General features: G+C 48.5%; 1 protein-coding gene and 1 long non-coding RNA gene across 2 annotated transcripts in view; one reads left to right on the top strand and one right to left on the bottom strand.

Moving 5' to 3' along the window:
- Positions 1 to 1,314: 1,314 nt before the first annotated feature.
- Positions 1,315 to 6,505, bottom strand: part of LOC108515393 (uncharacterized) — a 16,343-nt gene continuing 11,152 nt past the window's right edge. The window contains exon 2 of the long non-coding RNA XR_001881512.1: positions 1,315 to 1,991. This is a non-coding gene — a long non-coding RNA (uncharacterized LOC108515393). The remainder of the gene's footprint in view (positions 1,992 to 6,505) is intronic.
- The window catches only part of RIPOR1 (RHO family interacting cell polarization regulator 1), a 34,682-nt gene continuing 30,205 nt past the window's right edge, over positions 2,029 to 6,505 (top strand). The window contains exon 1 of the mRNA XM_017852278.1: positions 2,029 to 2,219. The gene's annotated coding sequence lies outside the window, so the exon portion shown is untranslated. The remainder of the gene's footprint in view (positions 2,220 to 6,505) is intronic.

The following is a 6,505-nucleotide window of genomic DNA, read 5'->3' as shown; positions in this document are numbered from 1 at the left end:
TATTTTATTTTATTTTATTTTATTTTATTTTTGAGACAGAGTCTCACTCTGTCGCCCAGGCTGGAGTGCAGTGGCCGGATCTCAGCTCACTGCAAGCTCCGCCTCCCGGGTTCACGCCATTCTCCTGCCTCAGCCTCCCGAGTAGCTGGGACCACAGGCGCCGCCACCTCGCCCGGCTAGTTTTTTGTATTTTTAGTAGAGAAGGGGTTTCACCATGTTAGCCAGGATGGTTTCGATCTCCTGACCTCGTGATCCGCCCGTCTTGGCCTCCCAAAGTGCTGGGATTACAGGCTTGAGCCACCGCGCCCGGCCCGGGCAATTTATTAATAGAAGACTGAGATGCACCTACTAAGCAAAAAACAAAACAAAACAAAACAAAATAACTGGGCAGCTCCAGAGAGGAAGACAATATCCCAGTGCCCAAGGTCCCCTGCCATTCATAATCCAACAGACAGTCATGGAGCATCCATCCAGTTCCTATGGAAGGAGTGCACATGGATTGATGAATGAGGCACCACCATCCCCGGCCCCACAGAGCTCACAGCCATGGATCAAGTCATCGCACTTGTGTTAAGTGAGAAGGAGGAAGGTTTGGGATGGGGGTCCTGGAAGGCTTCTCCAACACCTAGGGGAGGATCATTCAGATATAAAGGTCAAGCTGAGGCTGGGCATGGTGGCTTACATCTGTAATCCCAACACTTTGAGAGGCTGAGGTGGGAGCATTGCTTGAGTGCAGTAGTTCAAGACTAGCCTGGGCAAAATAGTGAGACCTTGTCTTTACAAAAAAAAATTTTTTAAAGAAATTAGCTGGGCATGCTGGCACACACCTATAGTCCCAGCTACTCAGGAAGCTGAGGCAGGAAGATCACTTAAACCCAGGACTTCAAAGTTGCAGTGAGCCATGATCATGACACTGCACTCCAGCCTGGGTGAAAGAGTGAGACCCTTACTCAATAAGGCCGAGCACAGTGGCTCATGGCTGTAATCCCAACACTTTTGGAGGCCAAGGCGGGTGGATTGCTTGAGCTCAGGAGTTCGAGATCAGCCTAGGCAACATGGTGAAACTTCATTTACGTATATATATTGCTTGGGTTCCTGGGTTCAAGTGACTCTTCTGCCTCAGCCTCCCTAGTAGCTGGGATTATAGGCATGCACCACCATGCCCAACTAATTTTTGTATTTTTAGTAGAGATGATGGGGTTTTACCACGTTGGCCAGGCTGGTCTCAAACTCCTGATCTCAAGTGATCCGCCAGCCTCGGCCTTCCAAAGTGCTGGGATTACAGGCATGAGCCACCACACCCACCCATCTGTATATATTTAATTTTTTAAATGAAAAATAATAATAATTAATTAATTAAGGTCAGGCTGAATTTCCGGCAGAGGCCTGGGCCAGAGAGAAGAAGGCTGCTCCGGAGACCTAAAAGGAGAAGCTGTTTGGGGAGCAGAGGTACAAGAAAAGTCTAGATGAGTTCTTTCTATTCTATTTTAGGTTATTTGTTTGATTAGCAAATTTGGTGGGGCGGAGAGGGGCCATCTCCCAAGTGACAGGCAGGCTTGTTTGGCATTTTTTGTTTATTTACAAAGCAATTCAATTCCTCGGTGTTCAGGAGCTCCCTGAGAAATGGGCCAGGCTCACCACTGAGACAGGCAGAGGGCACAGCATTAGCAAAGGCCCAGGGGAGGGACCCCATAGAGCAGCCTCTGGGAAGATCCAGGAGTCCCTAGGGCTGGGGAAGCGAGAGGGCATTGAGGCCTGAAGGAAGACTGGGCTGATCTTCAGACTTCAGTCTAGTGGGGGGCAGGGTGAGTCCTGGAGAGACAGTGCCCCATGCAGCCAAGGCAGGGTGAGGGAGGTCACACCTCAGCACATTCCCTTCTGTGTGACGTTGGAGATCATTAACCTGCGGACCCTAACAGCTGCCACCACCACCTTCAGGAATTCAGGCCCTCCCTGCCTGGCATATTGGCCAGCACTCCCACGGCCCAGCCCTGTTGGAGAAGGAGGCAACTCATTAGATGTGCTGACACTGGCCCTCTTGGCTTTCTGGGATAGCCCTCGCCAGCATCCTGGGCTCTCAAGAGCCTGGGCTGGTGGTTGCCATCTACCCAGGACAGGAGCCCATCAAGTCCCTTCTGGTTGAGGCCCCTTGGGCCCTCAAGGATCCCAACTCTGCTCACGATGGCATCTGAGGGAGCACGGGAGCCCTGGAGGGGAAGGTAAGAGTCTTGAGTCCCAGACCAGCCTGGCCACTAGCTCACTGTGGCGACCCTCAAGCATGGCCTTGCTCCCTCTGGAACTCAGTGACCTTTGAGATCTGGGACCTCTGAGTCTGGGAATTGGGCACAGAGTCAGGTGACTGCACCTGGTCTTGGGGTGTGGAACCCTGAGCAGAGCAGGTGGCCCCCTTGGAAGGGGAGGCAGACAAGGGCAGAGAAGGGGGTTGCACAGGGCTTTATAAGAGTGAAGGAGAGGTTCCAGACTCAGCCTGTGGTTCAGGAAGCTGTCTCAAAGGAAGTGGTGTCTTGGCTGAGACATCAAGGGTGAGCAGGAGTTAGGCAGGTGAAGGAAAGAGGAAAAGGCGTTCAACTGCATGGCCCAGGCCAGGCGCAGTGGCTCATGCCTGTAATCTCAGTACTTTGGGAGGCCGAGGTGGGTGGATCACCTGAGGTCAGGAGTTTGAGACCAGCCTGGCCAACATGGTGAAACCCAGCCTCTACTAAAAATGCAAAAAGAATTAGCCGCGTAGTGATGCACACTTGTAGTCCCAGCTTCTCAGGAGGCTGAAGCACGAGAATTGCTTGAACCTGGGAGGTGGAGGTTGCAGTGAGTGGAGATTGTGCCACTGCACTCTACCTGGGCAACAGAGCAAGACTCTGTCTCAAAAAGCCTAAAGCTGTTTTTCAAACTTCATCACAGCCTGGTTAATTCAGGATCCACATGCCATCATTTTGCTTTGTTTCACTGGTGTATTTGCAAAGCATTTTTTATTCAAGCAGTCCCTCTGGCAACCCTCAGGAAACTCAACACATACACCCAGCCTTTCTTTTTTCTTTTCTTTCTTTCTTTCTTTTTTTTTTTTTTTTTTGAGACAGAGTTTCGCTATTGTTGCCCTGGCTAGAGTGCAGCGGCATGATCTCAGCTCACTGAAGCCTCTGCCTCCTGGGTTCAAGTGATTCTCCAGCCTCAGCCTCCTGAGTAGCTGGGATTACAGGCGCCCGCCACGCCACCCAGCTAATTTTTGGCGTTCTTTTTTTTTTTTGTTGTTGTTGTTGTTTTGTTTTTTTGAGACAAGTTTTACTCTTATTGCCCAGGCTGGAGTGCAATGGCGCGACCTTGGCTCATTGCAACTGCAACCTCTGCCTCCCAGGTTCAAGTGATTCTCCTGCCTCAGCCTCCCAAGTAGCTGGGATCTCAGGCGCCCGCCACCACACCAAACTAATTTTTATATTTTTAGTAGAGACAGGGTTTCGCCATGTTGGCCAGGCTGGTCTCAAACTCCTGACCTCTGGTAATCTGCCCGCCTCAGCCTCCCAAAGTGCTGGGATTACAGGCGTGAGCCACCAGGCCTGGCCCACACACCCAGTCTTTCAAACACCCACAGAGACCGGGTGCAGTGGCTTGTGCCTGTAGTCCTAGCTACTCAGGAGGCTGAGGAGGGAGAATCTCTTGAGCCCAGAATTTTAGGGTTGCAGTGAGCTATGATGTTGTCACTGTACTCCAGCCTGGGTAACAGCAAGACTCTGTCTCAAAACAACACAAAACAAAACAAAACATGCTGAGATGTTATATACTGATATGGTTTAGCTCTGTGTCCCCACCCAAATCTCATCTTGAATTGTACTCCCACAATTTCCACGTGAGGGGACCCAGTGGGAGATAATTTGAATCATGGGGTTGGCTTTCCCCATACTGTTCTCATGGTAGTGAATAAGCCTCATGAGATCTGATGGTTTTATGAGGGGTTTCCGCTTTTGTGGAAACTTCTTCATTTTATCTTGCTGCCACCAGGTAAGAAGTGCCCTTTGCCTCCCGCCATAATTCTGAGGCCTCCCCAGCCATGTGGAACTGTAAATCCAATTAAACCTCTTTTTCTTCCCAGTCTTGGGTATGTCTTTATCAGCAGCATGAAAACAGACTAATACATATATCCTCATCCAGATATTACCGCCATTCCCCAGTTGCATCCACAGTTCATAAAGTCCTACTCCATCCCCCACCCAGCTGCCACAGATTCTCTCAAAGTTCACACAGACACACACCCTCAGGTCATCTGGCTGGGTGTGGGCAACATCTGCATGATCCCATCTGCCATATTGAAACCGGCCCAACTGTCCCCTAGAATTGACATTTATGGCTTATTTGAATAAACATAGGAATTGATCCTCCCATTCTTAAAACTTGAGAAAGTTATATTTGTCTTATCTGAGTTTTCCTGTCTTATCTCAGGAAACCAACCATCAGGCCTCCCAGGTAGTATCAAGGAGCTGAAACTTACCAGATCACTGCATCTGGACAATATGTTATAAGACACCATACCCATCATAACTGCCTAATCAGGCTGGGCGCAGTGGCTCACACCTGTAATCCCAGTGCTTTGGGAGACTGAGGCAGGCGGATCACTTGAGGTCAGGAGTTTGAGATCAGCCTGGCCAACATGGTAAAACCCCATCTCTCCTAAAAATACAAAAATTAGCCAGGCGTGGTGGCATGCCTGTAATCCCAGCTACTTGAGAGGCTGAGGCATAAGAATCACTTGAACCCAGGAGACAGAGGTTTCAGTAAGCCGAGATCGTGCCACTGCACTCCAGCCTGGGTGACAAAGTAAGACTGTGTCTCTAAATAAATAAATAAATAACTGCCTAACCAGCCACCTGCTTCCTATCAACCAACTCCTCTTCCTTGCCCTTCCTTAATTCCTGTTTTCCTATACAAGGTCACACTTCTTCCCTGCTATATAACCCCTAAATTTTTTTTTTTTTTTGAGACAGAGTTTTGCTCTTGTTGCCCAGGCTGGAGTGCAGTGGCACAATCTCGGCTCACTGCAACCTCTGCTTCCCAGGTTCAAGCAATTCTCCCACCTCAGCCTCCTGAGTAGCTGGGATTACAGGCACCTGCCACCACGCCTGGCTAATTTTTTGTATTTTTAGTAGAGATGGGGTTTCATCATGTTGGCCAGGCTGGTCTCGAACTCCTGATCTCAGATGATCTGCCTGCCTTGGCCTCCCAAAGTGCTGGGATTACAGGCGTGAGCCACCGCGCCCGGTCTTTTTTTAAATTTTTTTGGATACAAAGTCTGGCTCTGTAGCCTGGAGTGCAGTGGCACCATCTTGGCTCACTGCAACCTCTGTCTCCTGGGTTCAGTAGATTCTCCTGCATCAGCCTCCTGAGTAGCTGGGATTATCGGCGCACACCATAACGCCTGGCTGATTTTTGTATTTTTAGTAGAGACGGGGTTTTGCCATGTTGGCCAGGCTGGTCTCAAACTGCTGACCTCGTGATCTGCCCCCCCTTGGTCTCCCAAAGTGCTGGGATTACAGGCATGAGCCACCACACCTGGCCTAAACTGCTAATTTCATTCAAAGAGACGGATTTGAGACTGATCTCTCATCTCAGCTGCAATACATGAATAAAGCCTTCTTTCCTGGCAATGCTCGTTTCAGTGATTGGCTTTCTGTGTGGTGAGCAGCAGGACCTAGACCAAACCCCTAGGTCATTTCAGTCACAATATAAACAGACTATGTTCAGGTTGTGGACTCTATATTTTTCATTTGAGCTTTTAGATTATTACAAATTAGGAATTGTACTTGTGTGTATGTGTGATTTCTGGGTAACTAGAAAGGTGAGAAGGGTTGGCATTTTGAAAGTACATTAGAAATAATCCTGTGGCTTTCTAGATTTCCAATGAGAGCCAGTTGTTGTCATTATGTGGAAATTTAGCGAGGAAATATAGGTGATTTTGTGTCTTTGTAAGATTTGGAGGTTAGGGGCCTTGGAAGCTCTACGAAGGCCCTGGGGTGAGCCCCTAGGGGTATAGGGCCATGGTGTAATGAGGGCTGCTTAAATCAAAGGAAAAACTAACAATTCCACTGCCTCTTATGATTCAACAAATCTAGAGTTTTAGATAAGAAAATTCAGAGACAAGAGGGGGCAGGCGGAATGAAAAATGATGTCACCGGCCACTCTCAGTTTTCCTACAAGAAATCCCAGTGGAGAAGTGAATCCTGGCTCAGTAAATGAGTCACTGGCTTTATAAGCCAAGAAAGATGAAAAGCAGATTCCAGGAACTAAGCAAGGAGGAATCTTGGGGAAAGTGATTCGTTTTAGTGTGAAACTGTCAAGTCGCTTGCTCCAGTGGAAACTCAGGGAGAAAAACAACAGTGAGAAAGACTAGAGAAATAGCAAGGAACCAGGCAGCTTGCCTGAGAGAGTCTGTGCCTCCGGGCAATTTATTTATTTATTTATTTATTTATTTATTTATTTATTTTATTTTATTTTATGTTAT

The sequence above is a fragment of the Rhinopithecus bieti genome, unplaced genomic scaffold (assembly GCF_001698545.2).
Source record: "Rhinopithecus bieti isolate Rb0 unplaced genomic scaffold, ASM169854v2 scaffold_34281, whole genome shotgun sequence".
Classification (NCBI taxonomy): Eukaryota; Metazoa; Chordata; class Mammalia; order Primates; family Cercopithecidae; genus Rhinopithecus; species Rhinopithecus bieti.
This window is presented reverse-complemented; position numbering and strand designations above follow the sequence as displayed.